Source organism: Cimex lectularius, unplaced genomic scaffold, assembly GCF_000648675.2.
Source record: "Cimex lectularius strain Harlan isolate CLEC.00 unplaced genomic scaffold, Clec_2.1 scaffold345, whole genome shotgun sequence".
Taxonomy (NCBI): domain Eukaryota; kingdom Metazoa; phylum Arthropoda; class Insecta; order Hemiptera; family Cimicidae; genus Cimex; species Cimex lectularius.
The window spans coordinates 70,208-89,921 of NW_019392908.1; the positions used below are offsets into that span (position 1 = coordinate 70,208).

At 34.6% G+C, this 19,714-nt stretch overlaps 1 long non-coding RNA gene across 2 annotated transcripts in view; it reads right to left on the reverse strand.

Moving 5' to 3' along the window:
• The window catches only part of LOC112127807, an 84,351-nt gene that overhangs the window by 9,402 nt on the left and 55,235 nt on the right, over positions 1-19,714 (reverse strand). Inside the window, exon 3 of one of the 2 annotated variants that reach the window (XR_002910735.1) lies at positions 17,748-17,799. The exons of the other annotated variant lie outside the window; for it this stretch is intronic. This is a non-coding gene — a long non-coding RNA (uncharacterized LOC112127807). Of the gene's footprint in view, positions 1-17,747; positions 17,800-19,714 lie in introns of those variants that run through there. 2 annotated transcript variants of the gene reach the window in all.

The following is a 19,714-nucleotide window of genomic DNA, read 5'->3' on the forward strand; positions in this document are numbered from 1 at the left end:
ATCTTATTTTGTGACAAGTGAATTTCACATGTGTAGATTTAATGGGTTTTGGAATTCACAGATTAGGTTACTTTTTACGCTTCTTCTTTAAGGTTAAAAACTTGGATGTGTCAATTGACACTGAGCTTCTTCACAAGTTCTAGCCGAGCTTAGGGCTGCTACGACATATACAAATTGAGAAAAGAGGTTTGGAACTATACTGGGCAAAATATTGAGATTGTGTACCATTATGAATATCTGGGTATATATCTCACACCGCAGCTTGCTATGAAAAGACATCTTAAAGAAAAATTAAATGTAGCCAAATTTGGTATTAATTCTACTTGGAAGTCTCTCTTGACGAATAGTGATGTTCCCATTTCAGCAAAATATAATGTATTTAACTCTGTTTCCAAGGCTGTTTTTATATGGTGCTCAGGTTTGGGGCTATAAATGGTATGACAGTGTGGAGAAATTGAATAAATATTTTGTCAAAAGGTTGTTTTTCTTAAGAAAGGATACACCTGAATATGTCTTATATTTAGAGACAGGCGGTGTGCCCATTGTTTTTCAACACATTAAGCCTTCATCTGACATACATCCAAAAAGGTTTATCATTGCCTTCTGCTAGACTTCCCCGAATTTTGGCCTTGAAAATACTAGACAAGAAAATATTTTGGGCAAAAGAATTTGACAATTTGTATCTACAACACGGTTTAACCCCCTTGAGTTACTCCGACGTAAATAAAAATAGTGTGNCAAAGCGTCGGGTAGATGTGCACGAGGGTAATGCAACCTTATGGAAAATCGGAGTTTGGATTTGCGTCGGGTAGCATTGGGTAGCATTGGGTAGCAATGGGTAGCGTCGCATGGCGTAGCATCGGGTAAGTGTGTTTCTGTCTTAAATGTTTTGAGAACTGATTTTAAAAATAAACTAAAATTAAGAGCACAGCGGTCTGTCTTCCATGTTTTATACAAATAACTGAATCTGGAATTAGGAGAAAATCATCGTTATTTAAATAAAAATTACAATTTGAATATGATAAGTGTGATAATGAAGGCAAAAAGTCAGTTGCTGCCTCTTAATTACTCGGTCCACAGAAATGAGGAAGCGTACCATTGTGCTTTGTGTAATTTAGGTGTGTGTGAGGATGGCTTTCATTTTTTGGCGGTGTGTCTTATATTGCAGGAATTCAGACTTAGGTGGTTTGGCAAATTGTCTTTAGAAAAAAATGAAGTAATTTAATTTTTGAATGGGCAGAACTGGCACAGTGTCTACAATTATGTTTTGTACTCCCTAAAATGCAGAGCGATCCTAATCGATAATTTTAATTATTAATAAAGTATTGTGTAAATTATGACTATTTTAATTAGGGTTTTTTTTCCTTCCCGGCTAACTACCAGGGTCATCGCCGGCGCCCCACATATAAACCTTCTCGCATTTGTCTTCTTATCTTTCTTATGTGTATATTCTTTTCTGAGTCTTCTTATGCCTCAACTAAACAACTGTTGCCTTCCGATTCACCTAACAGGAGATTCGTTATCTTGTTTGTTGTTACCCTCCCACACGTGATAAATTAAAATACATAGATATAATATTTACACATTTTCATAATTCACATTCATACTAATTTACTAACCTATATACAACTAAATTGGAGGTCGGAAGATTATCGTGATCTTGCGGCTCCCTGTCTTTCACACTAATAAATACGTTCAAACTATATTTACAAGTTCCGCTCACACACTAACCTATCCTAATCTAAATTGTTTGACGGGCCTATGGAGTACTCGATATTCCTCGACAGCCATCAGGCATCACCTCTCACGCTATTAAATACATTCATTCTGGACAAGCCACTACACTTCGGAAGTATAGTACGAACGAAATGCCAATGACCCGTCCATCACATCATACTACAAATATATAACATATCTATACTAATTTGGTGGGCCTGTGGGTACTTGATATTCCGTCACAGCCACACCCATGCATACTTCAACATTCTCGCAAATAAATACATTCATACAAATAGGAGGGATATACCACGCGTGGTGGGTTATATATAGCCATACGCATTGATTAATTTTAGGTAATCAATGACCTTCCGTTTATAATCACTGTTGTGCTTAAGTACTTTTGTTATGTCATTAGGAAGGCCACACCGTGCTCTGTGCGGCGCTAGTTGTTCGCGTAGTATTGTTAGTATTAGTATTCTTATTATTAACGTTATTAATATTATTCTATGTTTTTCTTTTGGCAACTCGACAGACAGCCTGTGGGCTATTGTCTAGGATGTTTTATGTACTGAATATTTTCTGTAAAATAATTTTTATTGTAAATAAACATCATTATCTATCTACAAATGGAGGTATTGTGGTTTCATGTGCAGGGAGTCGTTTATGTAGACAAGGTAAAGAAATGTGCCTATTAACGTTACATGTGGGAGTCCAGATTAAATATGGTAAAGTGTTGGAGCATGATTTTCGGTATTTTACTGGTGGCGATGAGTCTGATGTAGGTGGATGGTTGATGGTCCTTAAGTTTGTGAAATAATGCTGGAAAGAATATCTAAAAGAATTCATAGGCATACTTTTTTCTTAAGTTGCAGACCTTTTTTTCTTCTAGGTGGCTATGGACTTACTATAAGGAAGGGTCATATTGCCCAAATATTAGAATCTCATTTTAAAATTTTCCAATTTAGTTAGAAAAAAAAATTAATGTATAAAAAGTTCATTTTGGCTTGGAAAAAGTTTTTAAAAGAGTTAGAAAAACTAATATTATGAATCGGTATTATTTAATTAATTTTATATTGATGAATATATTTTTTGGTTCGATTAATCAATTAGAACGTACTATTTGTAATAGCATTCCCACGTCAAGATGAGAGGGAGAAAAAAGGAAAAACACATCTTGTTATGTAATATCCTACCTGTTTATTTGGACGAGGACGAGTGTTTACATACTTATGTAATTACATTATGAAATTGTATCATATTTTGTAATTTAAAATTATTTCAAAGATTTAGTCAATTGTGCGAAATTCAGATTAATTTTGTCCAGAAACGGGCCGAAAATTGGTTGGATAAAAGCCAAACAAGTCTGTACAGTATTAAGGACGTTAATTGATGATTAAATTGGCCGGGGACTTCTTTTTGGTTAGGGAGTTAAACTCCCGTTAGTAGTCGAGACCAAATTGTCCGTCCTCAAAAGAGAGAGAGAAAGATAAAAAAGAATCGTCGGTTTTTTGATGTTTAAACATTGTATTTCGTACTAAAGGGAATGAATAATGACGTCTGTTTGTATGCTGTTAACAAAGCGTCACAGTTGAAAACTGTATACCGTCATTTAAAAGCGGGTGGGATTTTAAGCTTTCTTCTAATATGCTTTTGTAGACAAAAAAGAAAAGTATTATGATATGAATAATGAAATATGTGTGATACGCGTTTTCTGAGCAATTGTTACAAACTCTCTCATTAGGAGTGAACATACCTCGAATTTAATTTTATTTAGTACGACTTGAAAATTTCTGTAAAACGAGATAGTACATATTTGAAGATATTTATCTTCTCCAAACAGTTTAATAATTTATTTAAAAAAAAGAAAATGTTTTTCTGAAAAAAAGGAATGTGTAGCAACATTTAAAAAAATGAAAATGATAAAGTTATACATTTTAGAAGGGGCAAAGCAAACAGTGATTTCTAAATGGACTCCGGTTTATTACATATTTCGTTTGATTTAAAACGGTAAAACAGAAATGTAATTTCTGGTTGATATTTGTTTTGAACTGCAAAGAAGCATAGTTTCTTTCTCAATTATATGGATAAATAAATTGTTTATTCTTGGATTTGTATTTGGAACGTCGTGCACATAACTTCGTCCTAATATTTCATCTCTGTTGATATGTCTTCAGATTGTGGCGGTGGTTTGTTTATCAGTTCAGTGGAGATTCTCAGAGATCTCCGTCGGATGGAAGAATGAATAGTAGGTATTTTGAAGTTAGAATTCAAATTGAATTCAGTTCAACCGTCGAAATTTACATGATGAACAAAAACGGAAATCGACATTGTTAGTCAACTTCGTTAAAAATAACGTCGCTGTTAACGGTTTATATGTAAAGAAGGAATGAATAGTGTTTTTTTTTCAAAATATTTGTGATTTAAAACACGTTTCCCAAGTAATTTTAATAATCAGTTGAAAAATATATATTCTTCATTTTATTAGGTGTTTTATTAAGCTTCTCCAACAAATTAACATGTTTATTTCGGGCTATGCATTTTTGAGCACAGCTTTAAGTCAAAAGCCTTACTATATTCAACAAAAGTACCAAAGAAAACGAGAAGATATTTTCTTAATTTTCAATGCCCTTAAAATTTTGTCGAAAAACAATCATATTGGGTCAAAGTTTGCACAGGTGCAGAGAAATCTTGTTCGATGTGTGTCACATAATAAAGGTGGGGTGTGAATGTAGATTCACTTTTTGTAAATGATGGTTCTACTCACAGATTTTCAAATTACTTGAAAACTTGTATTAAGTGAGACACATACAGCAAGATTTACTGCATAAGGAACACCTACGCTAGTTTTGGCCCAATATGATTGTTTCTCGACAAAACTTTCAAAGGCATCGAGAAAATTAAGAAAATGTTTTTGTAATTTGTGAGTACAACCCTCATTTACAAAAGGTATTAGAAGCTTGACATATCTTGGTTCCTCAGAGAGAGCATGTAGACACGCCTCCGAATTTAAGAATTGTTGTCGGACACAATAACGAATTTTTGGGTCTCCTGTTCTGCTTTTTGGAAGACGTGTCTGTTTTATGTGTTTTATGATAATATATTTTGTCTGAGTAGTGTGGGATGATGGCGAAATATATCGTTACCATCGCCCTTCCAGCAGTGTGTGTTTAGGGTCGATGGCGGAATATTTATTTAATTACCCCATCAATCCTAATTTAGATTTGATTTTAACATTGTGTGTAGGTCAATGGAGGAATATCGAGTTCTCTACCGACTAATCACCCATCCTGGGAGCCGTAGCCCAATCTGTGTGGTACTGCGGCGACGACGGGTGGTATAGTGTGGTTTGAGGCTCGAGACCCCGAAACGGTCCACCTCGAGTTCCCCCTTTTCTTAATCCGGGTTTCTTCATTCTATCCTGTGACCCCTCCCAACCCTTGGTTGCAAGGGGAGTATCCTGGCACAAAATAATAGTGTAGCTAAGAGGGCGTGGCACACTCTCTAAAGCACAAGCTGTTCCTGTGTCGGCCTTGGGTCGGCATGGGGCGGCGGGTGCCGTAGCAGAGGCACACGAGGGCCAGTGCACCAGATCCTGTCTGCATAGACGGGGGAGGGTGTATGGCCATCTGTACCACGAGGTAACTAAAGTGTTTCAAATTCAGCCCTAGTTACACTGGGAATGGATTCGTGGTGGTACGTGGTGACGCCCCTGGCGGGAACTTAAAGAAGAGGCTGCCTTCTACCTGTGACCTTCTGAATCTTGCGTATGACCACCATTATACACCCGGCTTTACGGGATACGGCGGATCGGACAGAGCACATAGGCTTGAGGACGCGATGATTATGCTGGATACATTCCTCGAATGCGTGAGTAAGCGGATGGAAACGGGTAGTGAATAGGTTTCTCCGAATCGAGTATGCTTTGCATTGTTGTGTGTATGACCGGCGTGGTACCCTTGGGGAAGCGAAGGATCGGACCACCTAGGCTGAGCCAATGGCGTCCCTCGAATGCGCACGGCTGGTGTAGGCTGAGCTCGAAAGGAGGTTTTACCGTAGCCGGTGCTCTGCTCTTGGTGGTTAGCAATTCCACTTAAAACAAAACCGCGGCCGGTGCGGATCCGGAAATATCTACACTGGGGAAGCCCCAATACTCTGGGAGATAGAGTCGCCTTCTCTATCTATGGAGTGGGCGGGAGAACAGGCTGATGTATTTTGGCTTGTTAGCCCTTTGCGAGCGGCATACGACTCGATGCACAATGCGGGCCCGACCATTCGGAGTGGACAAGCGGAGAGCGAGGTTGCTTTGGCCCTTCGGGGATGAGATGCCTCTACACCAACGCTACGGCGGTAACACCATTTCGTCGTATGCGGAGGTGCGTCAGCTCTGATCTTGAGAATCAAAACGTCCGATAAGGCCGAATAGGCGAGGTGCTGACGCCAAAGATCCTCTGACGCTAAAGATTCAGTGACGACGAGTATTCGGGAACCTCTACCGACTAATCAGAAAGAGTGCAATTACACGAGTGCGATTTTTTTTGTGCGACTGTGTTATATAAGTTAGTTTTAGGCTAGATTGTATTGTGCATGCGTTTGGAGTTGAAACGACATAGTTGTCGAACGTCCCAGTTGATTGGGAAGTGACTAACCGCTGGACATAAACCTAACCATAAACATAAACCTTCTTCCGGTCATGTATCTAACCTATCATTATCTCTTTCGGGAGAGGAAGCCAGTCTAGGCACTATAGCCTATTAGAAATACTTTAATACATACACATAACCCTTGAAGAAATAAGGGCTAAAAAAATGACAAGAAAAATATAGTTCTGATTATCCTATGAACGGGGCTTAATTGCATGGATCTTCTGTTTAAATGTTGATGTATTTTAACCGTCATGACTGAAGTTTAGTATATTATCCTATGTTCTCTTTAAATTTGTGTCGTTAGTAAAAAATATATCATTCAATTAATTAAGGTTTTCAGTTGAGATAAAAAAGTCAGTGTCTCGAGCGGGATTCGAACCCACGACCTTCGGCTTGATAAACTGCTACTCTACCACTTGAGCTATCGTGACTTCACACGAATTGACTTGAAAAAGTGTCGCGATTTCTCAAGTGGTAGAATAGCGGCGTATCAAGCCGAAGGTCGTGGGTTCGAATCCCGCTCGTGACACTGACGTTTTTATCTCAACTGAAAACCTTCATTAATTAAATGATATTAATTGGTCAAACGGACTATGAAAAATAGTGAATTTAATGAAGTAAAAAAGATGTTATTTTTAGGTTTGTTTGGAAGGGTGTGTCAAAATTTGGTTTTCATTTCATTTCATCTGATTACTTTCTAGCCGTGAAATGTAGTTCAAACATGTTTATAGCTTTTTCATGGATATTCTGGTCAGATCTTTCATATGCTTCTTCTATTTCATAAATTGGTCTTTTTTTAATAAACTTTTTTCTCAAATACTGTCGTTTCCGTTATTACCTAGGAGTTTAACAGGTCAATTTTGGATGTATAATCCAGGTTTCACTATAAAATCGCTGGGTTATGCTTGTTATTATTTGCTGTAAAAAAAGAAAAAAGAAGCGAATTCTTAAAATAGGACTAGCATTGCTAAAACTGTTTCAGTTGACTGACCATTCGACTATCTTCCGTAAACTCTTTCCTAACGCTAAAACAGGTTGGAATAACACCGGCTAATTTTATTCGGTTTTCACACCACGATCTGTTTATAAATAGATTTTACGCTTCAAAGCTTTGGCGAGGGAGTAAATTCCGTCTGGCGCATAAAATTTACAAGTAGTGGATAATTTTTGCCTACATGCAAAATTTTTCTAGTTTTGTCTAAGCTAAACGTTTCTTACTGTTTTCAACATTTTCACTCCAACACTACATGTATTATTTTTAATTGCACTTATTTAATGGATATTACTTCGGCGTTATTAATTGAAACAAACTCGTTTGTGAATGTATCCTCGTGTAATATTTTCGTAACATTGTGACATTCGCCATCTTCTCTTTACGAGTTGTGCGCTATCACCCGGTAAAGTTTGCAACGGCAAGTTTTCCCTTCTGGTTTAGTATAGTTTGCCATATTACGCGGCTTAAAATAAACGGTCGGTTCTGTCTTTTATAGGATATTTTTCCACTCTGATTATTTTGATAAATATCGATTCGATCTGGTATATTCCGTTCGTGTTTTGGCCTTTTATCTATATCCTTCGATCTATTTTGATGTCCCATATCCCAGAGAGAGATTTACACAAGAAAACTTTAAATTACACTGTCCATTTTCTATTGTGAGATAGTTTTCTGGCAGGTCATTTATAAAAAGGCAAAAAAATTAACTCAAATAAATAATAGTCAATTCAATCTAGATCTATCATTATGAAATATTTATAATTTTCCCCTACGCTTCCTGGGTTTGTTTGCATTTATATTATGATTAAAAATTTGTATTGTTAATAAAGAAATCATTAATATTTAGGTGTAAAAAATAAATTAATTCATACCTGGTGAAATAAAGGAACATTTTTACGTGTAGTATTTATTAATCACAATTGGTATCGAAAGGCGAGAAACATAGATCGCTACCTCAACATTATATCACACTACCCCTTTCATACAATGGGAAGTCATACAATAAGCACAGCCAAAAAGCTACTTTACAGAATTATTACCCTGAGCCATGAATCTTTTCACCACAAGAACATAAAGGTATACAAACATATCCTACATAACAATCACTCTCTTAAACTCATAATCAACAACTACAACTCAACACTAACACCATCCAATATCACTAATAACACTACACCAATTCTATCAAACACAGAAAAACGATCATACATATCCATTCCATTCGTTCACGGCCAATCACGCCAATTAAAAAGTAATTATTAAGAAATCGTGAGATGCTGTCTGGTGAGATGTATGTTTCAGAAAAACATTTTCTTTATCGTGCCAACGTTTCGATCTTTATTGAGATCATCTTCAGGGCTCAATAAAGATCGAAACGTTGGCACGATAAATGAAAATGTTTTTCTGAAACCTACATCACGCCAAACCGCATCACACGATTTCTGAATAACTATCGACTAACGGTCACTAATCACCACCAATTAAAAACATTTATTTCTTCTGATAACTTTAAAATAGCTTTCAAAAACTATAAAACAATTCACACACTTTTTGCCCAAATTGAAGATGCCACACCAATATCAAATAAGTTGTAATTTATAAAATTAATTGTTTAAACTGTCCGGCAACTTAGATCGGAATTACATATCTGGATAAGAGGATAAAAAGCACATCTATGATTGCAAAAACCTTAACATAATTCTTCAGCATTGGCTACCCACCATTTTGAACACCCACACAATTTCGACTTCAACAATCCAAAAATATTAATCACAGAACAAAACAAACTTAAACGTAACATTTTAGAAATCGTTTACATCAACAGAGATAAACACAGCACCAATTACAGAACTGACACATATAAACTCAGCCCCAGCTATGCTAATATCATAAATGAAATTCGATATCAATAACACATAAAATAGTACAACATATAAAACAGTCATTACACTTCACATATCAAATAATTTCTACATAGCCTAAATCCCCAACAGTTTATCCTTCCTTTCCCTAATAATCCCGTCTATAATATTCCTGAAAAGATAACGAAGCCTATTGTCGTCCCTTTCACCTCAAAGAAGCCGATTCCTCACAGAAAAATGAATTTCTATCCTTACTTTCTTACCCACATCAAAATCAAAGGAATATAAACAAAAAACATTTATATTTAACAAACATTCTCAATACGACATACGACCGTGACACATCTTCAGATCTGAGTACAAATACTTTGAATAAACCTAAAATCTCTGTATTGCGTACATTGTTTAAATTCATTTTCACATTTTACATGTATTTTTATAATCCAAACAATGTTTGCATATCCCAGGCTCTGATGATGATCTAAATAAACATCGAAACGTTGGCACGATAAAGAAAATGTTTTTCTAAACCTACATCACACAAGACCGCATCACACGATCTCCAAATAATCGAAAATTTGTACTTTATTCGCACCAAACGGGAAATTAGTTGATTGAATTTGTCACTGAACAATGATAGTAAATTTGAACAAAAATTTTCCGGCTGAGTAAAACGGAAAATAAATTCAAATTGATGATGAAAGGGTGGATGATGATTTTATTTGTGTGTCGATAATTTTCCCTAAATTTTTTATTATTTCGCACATTATAATGTCGACGGTGATGTAGGTGGCAAATTGTTTGTTTAATGAAGCAACGGGGCTTGCCAACTGTATTCCTTTAAATTAACGAATTTCACCCCGCACAATCCGTCGCGATCAGTAATCCCTATAGAACCCGTCGAGGGCTTTGAAAAGAGTACGGAAAAAGAAGAGGGACACGAGGAAAGAGGAAACAATTTTCTCGAAGGTGAATAGAACCCATGCGAGTTTCAATCGTTTTTGATGCGCCGTGTTTTAGAGGGTTATCGAAGCGGTTGATGTGCACTTTTAAAACCGAGGACGAGTTTTTTTCTCTTAGCCAAACAACCTGATTTTACACGTCTTTGATTGTAAACAAATCGATCCTTATGACCAACCAAACAAAATTCGTTCCCCCAAACAGAACGTCGGAAAAATGTTTATATATTTCAAGTTTATTATATTACAGCAGATTTCTTTTCCCTAACATAAGAAAATAACACGTAAGCTCCTATTATACGAAATTAGTAATATATGGTGTCATTTTTAGATGGCCCGGCTGAATTTCTTTTGAACCAGTGAGACTATCCAAAAAAACAAAAATGTTTAATATTTTTTAGTCTAGTTTTAAATTTTTACCTTTCTTGGAGAAAAATTATGCAGTGTACTTCAGCCCCCAATTCAACTTTAAAAGTTCAGAAAGACCCTATATGTCCTGACTGAGGTACCCTGTATAATTTTTCTCCAAAAGGAGGCAACAATTCGAAACTAGATTAAAAATATGAAACAAGGTTTTTTTTAATATATAATAAATCATAAATTTATAATCAGTGATCTACATTCAACATTGTCATTTTTTATTAAAATACTAAAAAAAAGGATTTCTAATCTTCCCATCCTGATTGTCTCTTAATAGAAATATATTAATTGGATAACAATATTGTTTAACTGCAATAAATATAATTATAATTAAATTATCATATTGGATTGTTTAAAACAAAACAGTTATCAGATTGGTGCATAGGCTAAACCCGGCATAACTTGTGTGTTGCGGAAGTGTAGTTCTTTTGCCCCTTTAAAACAGACTCCAAAGCATTGAATTGTTATTCGTTTAATATTTAAGTGGGAAGTTTATGGGCCGACAAACAGCTGAGGTCATCGCCGGCCCTCTGCGTGTTTTCTTTCTTTTTGTTTTCTTTCGCGCATATTTTGTTTTAAACTGCAGCCATTTGAGCGTCTTGATCTCATTTCTCTCTGATTTCAGATATATACTACGTTGATATTCTAGAATGCTAGTCTCTCGTTTGTTCTTCAGGTTGTCAAATACAGAATAGAAACAAAACATACAAATACATATGCTACATGCTGTATCACCACAAACATAGATGTCTGGTCACATTAACTCCCCCACTTCCTCGGGGCGGAGTTATAAGCAACCCCTTCCTTTCACGCCAATAAATTACTTTTACTCTCCAGACGTCATACACTCATCTCAGAGTACTTGATATTTCTCGGGGCGGGGTTATAAGCAATCCCTTTCTGTCACGCTAATAAATTACATTCATTACAATAAATTATCACAAACACAACTGTTCGTTAAATATTTTAATTACTTTTATTTAATAAAATATCGCCTCAATTAAAATTTGTAAAAATTATAAATAAAATCATGAACGAGAAGTTCTAAAAATCCAAAGGCTTTTCTTTATAGAATATTTTTATGTGAAGATTTTGTAACAATTAACGTCTGATATTAAGAATTACTCTGGTTTTAGCATTTTATTATTTATTATCATTTTTATAATTTGACCGGTATTACCACCCCAACTTAACAGTATTACGACAGACGGAAAGCTAGATTTATTTATCTTCTTTCATCCAATGTCAGCAAGGTTTGTTCGTATGACATATCCACCATCTACCAATTAAATGGTTAAATACGAATTTTCATTGCAATAAAAAATTAGGACATTTTTTAGGCTGGATTCTTCTGGCGCAATTTTCCCCACAATGTCATGCGTCCCTCTTCAAAATTCATAACACCCTTCGACTTTATCCAAAAACTGACATCCACGCCTTTTTGACTTTAAAGCGTGTCAAAGTGCTATTGATTGCTCCTGGCTCGTTGGACGAAATTGTCTCCTCTTCGTCAAAGAGCCGTTTCTCTTCGGCACAGCTGAATTAAAAGCTCATCGAGTGAGCAAATAGCGCGGTGGGGAAATTAAACGTATTCACATGCAAATCCGTTGTAATTAAATTCTCAGGTAGTACGCAGAACGAGAACGGATCCTGCGACGAATAAAGGAAGTCTTCTCATGCTTCTGAATAGCTAATTTGTAAAAACAAAATCACTACCCTTGCGCCGTTTACTTTAATTATAGGTACACATTGTTGTTATATTTGTTTTTACATTAAATAATGTTTTATTCTTTACAACATATGGGTTTATACCTTGGAAAATATACGTGGCGATCTTTCATGTTTTAAAGTATATATTTTATTTCAAAGACATTTAAGGATGCCGAAAAACTAGAGATTTGTAGAAAAAATAAATTATTTGTAGAATCAAAGGTAGAGAAGCTCTCCAGTAAGGACCTACTTCATATATTTCACATTTTATTGATGACACTACATAGTATAATTCTGGTTTAAAATTTGTGTTTAAAAATGTATTCAAGCCAAAGATGTCCTTTTTTTGGAAACGTTGCATTCGCTTAAAAGATAAACGAGATGTAATCCCATCAAATAACACGGCTACCGAGAATTTACTAATCCTGGTCAAAAATTAAACATTTAACCTAATTGGAAAGCGGATAATTAAGACCTTATTAAGGCAAGCAATTTTTTCGCCGTTTCCATTCCCTCTGCGCCGGTTCCGTTAATTTCCCAGACAATTATTTATGTATGCGTTTCTTTTTCTAATTGCTACCGTCGGTTGTTTTTTATCCAAGTTAGGTTTTCCTTATTCGTCGTTTAATCAGTACAGGCATGAATGACTAGGAATAAAATCTGCTTAAATATTTTACGAGAATGTATGTTTATTTTGACACTGGTACAAATATTAATTGAAGTATGACCCTCACTTTGAACCTTACTTTTACTTATTTACTGTACTGAAACAACATTTTAGTAATTCATAAGTCTTCTACATTTTTTTTTTGTAAATTGTTAAATCTTTATAGAAATGTAAGTCAGCTGTTAAGCTAATTGGAGGAATAAAAACAATAGTTCCACATAATTTACCACAGTTCTAATCAAGTTTTGACTCTTATAGCCCTTTGTATAACAAAAAACACAAAATAATAAAAATTCTATAGTTAAATTTTAACTTAATATTTAAGTAAATAAATAAATATCAGATTGGATGTGGAACCAAGAGAAGTTTTTTTAAATCGCTTAATGGCCCTATTTAAGGATGAAATATGAACTAATACTCCCGGACTTCATGGATTTTCAAACGCTCGCTGAATAAAATATATTTCCAACTGGTTCAATTGGACTTTACATCAAAGTATGCTTGACTTTTGTTCACCGCTTAACTGAACTAATTATTAATTATTCTCTGGAACAAAACAAGGCAAATAAATTTGTGCCAGTTGACAATCGTTATGATTGCCTTTGATCACGAGACATTACGTAATAACCAATTGTAACAAAAACGCACGGGGCACGAACGCATTCATTAAGAATATTGTTTGTATTGAAATTGAAATTGTCTTTCGTTTACATTACTGAAAGGTAACACAATAGCTAACCAGTAAATTCACTTATTCTCTGCAATAAGTTCATGTAAGAATCGCTCATTAACTGGCACACTGATTCACTAATTTTAAAATAACTCATTCAGTCACTAAGTAATTGATTCATGTCTTCCACACTCACTATCACTGATTTAATAACCTATTATTTTTATCTTTCATCATTAGGCCACTAATTTATTTACTCATTCACAAGATTTATTGCTTGTGCTTGTGCTTACTCAATTTCGATATAACTCAACTCAATTTCGATATAACTCACTAAATGATTCATTCGATCAATAATTTATCACAACCTCAGATCACACAATGAATGACTCACTAATTTCATTTATTCATTCACTTCTTAAATAGCAGACTCATTCATCGACTTACACACTGAGTCACTCACTTTCGAAATAACTCACTAAACCATTCAATCCCACAAAAATTTATTCATATCCTCTGTACAGTCTCAGTAACATATTTAATTATTCATAATTATCAGAAATAACTCATTGACACATTCATTCACAGTCACTTAGTAATTAATTGACAATCCCCCGATTACGCTCTCACTAATTTGTTTACTTACTGATTACGTTAATCGCGGTTTCGCTCACTTACTGAATCAGTGATTCACTCACATTCGATATATCTCACTAACAATAGTTACTCAATAAATTAATTACTCAATAATTAACGAATATCCTCAAACGAAAATAAGAGGCTCCAAATTTATTTACTTCTTTACAACTCCAACGTAGATTTATTAACTGAATGCCACACTGGATGGTTCATTCACTCTTTAAGTATATTTTTAACACATTCAATCAATTAGGGAATAATTCACATCCTCCGAATACACTATCACTCACTCACTAACTCATTAATTTATTATTTGGACGTTCATTACTTTACTCGCTAATGCCACACTGGATGGTTCATTCATTCTTGAAGAAATTTTTTTAACACATTCAGTCAATTAATGAGTAATTCACATCCTCCGAATACACTATCATTCACTCAGTAACGCATTAATTTATAATTTTGAAGTTCATTACTTTACTCACTGTGTTTTTTACAATCCCAACTTACTATCTGTGATCACTCAGTAACTAACTTTTTTTCCTCATTCTCCATTCGCTGAGTATTTATTTTTTATTTATTTATAGTACATTACATCTACTTTCAAATAAGTAACTTGTAACGATAAGAAAGAAAATACATACAAAATTTAAAACAAGAGTGAAGAAAATACTCATTGGTTGCACTCCAATGAACTAAAATATTATCTACTATAAGCTAAGTAAAATACATCTTCGCCAATCGATCACTCATTCGCATAAATATCTCAAAAGTTTATTACAGAAATATCAAGAATCAAGGTTGACCTGATATTCGTTTTTCAAGGGCCATAGCTTTTTGATAACATTAGGTATTCATTTTCCGAATAGACCAGTTTCTATAAATCATTTGGGTGTTATTTAAAAAGGAAAAAGTTTATACACTATTCATGCACGATAGTAACTTCAAAAGGGAGCCGGAGAAGAAACCTTTCCTTCATTTTTCCTCAGATATGAAATATTCACGTTATTGTATTTCAGAAGTCTTATCCTTTCCTCGCCGGCCGTCCGTCCGCTCTCTCGAGGGGGAAAAAGAAGGGACATTGACTGATAGCATCTGGATTAGAAATCGAAGAGACAACTTAGGCACGTGACGTTTTTCTTCCACTGGGAATCGAGCATCGTAGGACAAAAGTTGTTATATTTTATTAAAACCAGGATATATTTTTATATAAACAAAGAATCAATACCAAAAGATTGCATCGGTCATACAAGAAGAATATACTGGTATTTATACTATAGCCAAACAAAAAGTGCAGTGTTTTTATTTTTTACAAAATTTGCAATTGATACAACAATTGAAATATATAAGACACAATATCAATTCTGAGGAATTTCAGAAAACTTGTTACATATATTGGAATTAAAATTGTAAAACATTTCTCGAATATTTAAATGGACAACATTGGAAGGAACTATACATTTTGTAATATACGCATTAAAATATAGAAATCATTTGACACAAGAATTTAATTATTAAATTAGTATATTTAACTGTTTCCTTTTTCACCTGTTTATTTATTTATTCTCGTTCAAATCTATAACTTGTTAATGTTGTGTGGATATCGTGAATGGTATTCAAAGTCTATTTATTTTGTGAATGTTAAATTGAGTACTGCATACAATATTTATATATTTATTAATAGTTGTTAAAAGTTATAAATGAGTTATGGCCATATATTAAACTAATTTGTTTCATTTTGAGAAATTTTTGATATAAGTATGCTTGTTTATCCCGGTAACATTCTTTACAACATGCTATAAAATCTCAATGAATTATAAAGGAGAGGAAGAACTCAGGAGAACATCAGACACAACGATATGGTATACAGATGGCCCCAAAACAAACGAAGGAAACGGATCGAGTATTTTTTTGTACAAGCGCAAGATATGAGCAATCACTCATTAGGGAAGTACACTTTGGTCTTTGAAGCAGAAATACATGTCATCAACGCTTGTGCCCTCGAGAATGGTTACAAGGTTACACTGGCAAAAAAATCCTCATAAGATCGGATAGCAGCTATTAAAGCATTAGTATGTAAAAGAATCACATCAAAATTAGAGAGTGAATACGTCCATACTATCCAAAACCCAGGTGAAAAACAACCTGATGATATATTGGGTGCCAGGGTACAGAGGAATTTGGGGTAACGAAAAAGCAGACACCAACAGATCAGAGAAGGATCTGCAAGACCATACATATGCCCCGAACCTCTACTTGGGATAACAAAAACAAATATAGAATAGCAGAATGGATCTAAACAATAGAAAAGGAGAAATGGATAAACTCTTGCGGCGCTAGACACGGCAAATTTATGATGAAACAACCCTCACCAAGAATGACAAACTAACTGATGCAATTTGAGAGGGCTAGATTCAGTGTAGTGCTAGGACTATTAACCGGTCACTGGCAACTGAGAAAACATCTACACAACATGGGCATATACAACGATGACCTCATCTGCAGATGATGCAATGAGGAGGAACAGCCACCCATATCAACTTCGAATGTGAAGCAAAAGCTCAATGGAGATTTAACCTAACATACAGAAAAAAACTAGGGAATGAAATTGTAACAGCGACAGTTAATGTCCTGATACTTCTAAGGAAGATTGAGTCTACTGCACTGAACTAGAGAACTAAGAAGGTACAGCCAGAAGACTGCAGTGCCTGGATAGCACAAACCTGCTTCCTACTATCCTCATTACCATTACCGTTATTAAGTTTGTTTATTGTATTGTTATTTTTTTCTCGGTAGCTGATTTAATATAGGATTCAATGCCTCGTATATATATTACATACATATTATGCGTACCAACTCCCACAGACAGATGATGTTTCAAATGTGTATTTGCTTTTTGCACAGTTCATATTTGTATCCTTTTTAAAAAGATAGTTCCTACTCACAGTAAGTTGTTTTGAAACGATCCGGATTTCGAGCTCTTTAGCTCATCATCAGGTTGAAGGACTTCTACAACCACGTCTCTCGACATGAATTGCAAAAGTGAACCCGCTGATACGCGACGATCCAAATAGCAGCTGGTTTTTTAATGGCGCTCAATTTGAACGTGCGAAACGAGGAAATTATAACACATATAAATATTATAATAGTAAATACTTAATATTATTAAATCAATATAACAATAATAACAATTAAAATAATTAATTTAATTATTTGGAGTTTAATATTATTTACGTACATGTCGAAAGACATAGTTGTAGAAGTCCTATAATCTGATGATGAGCTAACGGGCTCGAAATCCGGTTCGTTGCAAAACAACTTACTGTTATCTATATTTTTAAACTATCTTTTTAAAAAGGATTGAACACCACACTCACTCCATCATTTACCATTTCTGTTCATATTTGTATGTTGTTTTTTGAGAAAAATAAATAAAAAGCATTTCTATTCTATTCTATAAGACACAACTCACTTTTTTTATTGTCATCGTCCAACGCAATTTCCCAAAGCACTCACCTGGAAAAAAACATACATGTTAATATGCAAAAAATAAAGGTTTTTATGTTATTGGGTACAGCTATAAATTTTTGGCATCAAGGCTACAAGTAAGATTTGAAAAACCTACCAATCTTAAAAAGTTGTAAGTAACTGTGTAAACTATCAATGTGTAAGTTACATTCTTTCCTTATGTAAAGAAATTTATGGATCCTAGATCAGATCATAGGAAGGAAGAACCGCTTTATTTTTCCCAATTTTTTTTCATTTTTTTCTTAAATTCACAAGATGTTCCTAATAAGCAGGGTTATTCAAATATTTCTTTTTCTAAAAAGTGAGTTGGTTTCTTGAACCTTTCTATTCAACATATTTTTATGACTGTAAAACTAAACGGTACTATGCAATAACAATTGAAAATTGTATTAAAACCAAACACTGAGTTTTCCTTTTGATCCTTAATTATTGCATTGTCCCGCGTAAGTCTCTTGAATACAAACGGTCTATTATAGCGGACCTGGGGGTTGATAATTTCCTGGTTACGCCGCGTTGCGTACCGACTGTAAAACGGAAATGTCTTCCGGTGAGCGGCTAGCGATGAATAAAATTATAGCGGTACGGAAAATTACCTTCTATAAAAACGAGCATGCCCTCCGTTAAAAGCCTTTTTCAACTCTTATTAAAAAATAATTTTTTAATGACAAAACTGATGTGAAAAATAGGTGATTAAGATAGAGAAAAGCACGTTAGGAAAACATACAGAGCCATAATTGATGCGCCCTTGCGTTACGAAGGTAATCTTAACCCTCTTATGACTTATAGTCCGCCGAAAAAGTTATTCAAAACACGAATGGTAGTGATAAAATATGCAATACCGATCATACTAAGGACGTTTTCTTTTTTCCGATGAACAATTAGTGGATAGAAGTGGTGAACAAATTAGGACGAAATTCAACAGAATGAATGCGGCCCAAATTTTCTTCCTATTTTTCCTATGTGGTTTTTACTTCTTAGTGTATTAATTTAATATTTGTTAACTTCTACTGTCAAGCAATATTTTTTTATAAAAGTATGGAGAAAACCACTTTTCTCGATTAATTACCCTGTCCCTTTTTATTTTTCTGGTTACATATTGCTTTTAAATGTTCATTACCATTTTCATTCTATCTAAATTGTTTCATAATTTTTTGAAACTTTATAATTTTTTTATTAATTGCCATTGCTTTCTCTCTCTCTCTCTCTCTCTCTCTCTCTCTCTCTCTCTCTCACTCTATCTCTCTCTCCCTCCCTACGCAGAAAGAAAGAGAGAAATTCTCCTTATTTTATTTATCCATCTATCGCTCCATTTCTCTCTCTCTCTACCTACTCATTTACTATCTACCTATACATCTTTCTATCTGTCTATCTATCTATCTTTCTTTCTGTCTATCTCTCTCACTCTCTCTCTCTCTCTCTCTCTCTCTCCCTCTCCCTCTCCCTACGCAGAAAGAAAGAGAGAAATTTTCTCCTTATTTTATTTATCCATCTATCGCTCCATTTCTCTCTTTCTCTACCTATTCATTTATTATCTACCTATACATCTTTCTATCTGTCTATCTATCTATCTTTCTTTCTGTCTATCTCTCTCACTCTCTCTCTCTCTCTCTCTCTCTTTTTCTATTTCTTTTCTTTCTCTCTCTCACCCTCTCATTCTCTCTCTCTCTCTCTCTCTCTATATATATACAGGGTGAATTGCTACTCGTGCTACAAACTTCTCCAGTAGATTCTTCACCCTAAAATGAACAAAAAAGTTCATATTGTCCATGGTCCGATTCTCAACCATTTCAGAGTAATTTCGCTTTTTATCGATTTTGAAAGATATCACGTCCTGGCGTCGGAAAATCGTGATATCTTTTAATCTAAACATTTCTCTGAAAATCTAATAGCACCGTTGAAATTC